Genomic DNA, 614 nt, shown 5'->3' with positions numbered 1-614 from the left:
TCCTCCCTCCTCCCTCCCCTGTCCCATGCCTCTGGGTCGTCTCAGCGCACCAGCGCAAAGCATCCACTATGGTGCATCGAACCTGGACTGGCGACTCGTTTCATATATGATATTATACATGTGTCACTGCCATTCCCCCAAATCATCCTACCTTATCCCCAAGATTTTTTATGTGGAGTAGATGATAGCTGCGGTTTGTTACATGGCCATTATTATGTGGAAATATCGTCCCTCTGTAAGGCTTCCCCAGTGACTCAGCGCTAAACAAGCCACCTGCACCACAGAAGACCCAGGTTCAATCCCTTCATCAGGAAGATCCCCTGGAGAAGGGAATGGCAACGCACTCCAGTATTCTTGCCTGGAGAATCCCATGGACAGAGGAGCCTGGCAGGCTATGGCCTGTTGGGTTGCAAAGAATCGGACATGACTGAAGCGACTGAGCACCCACTCGAGCATTTAAAGCAACTGTATTCTTTTGGAATTATGAACTGTTAGGTAATGTAGTATTAATGCCCTTTTGAACACTGAGATTCTAGGGTGTCTCTGCTTGAAAAGATTCTTCAAGGTAGCACTCTTTCATCCCACCTGGCTCTCCTCCAGCAGAAAGGAAGAGA

This window comes from Bison bison, unplaced genomic scaffold (assembly GCF_000754665.1).
Source record: "Bison bison bison isolate TAMUID 2011002044 unplaced genomic scaffold, Bison_UMD1.0 scf7180017864383, whole genome shotgun sequence".
Classification (NCBI taxonomy): domain Eukaryota; kingdom Metazoa; phylum Chordata; class Mammalia; order Artiodactyla; family Bovidae; genus Bison; species Bison bison.
Note: the sequence above shows the minus strand (reverse complement) of the source record.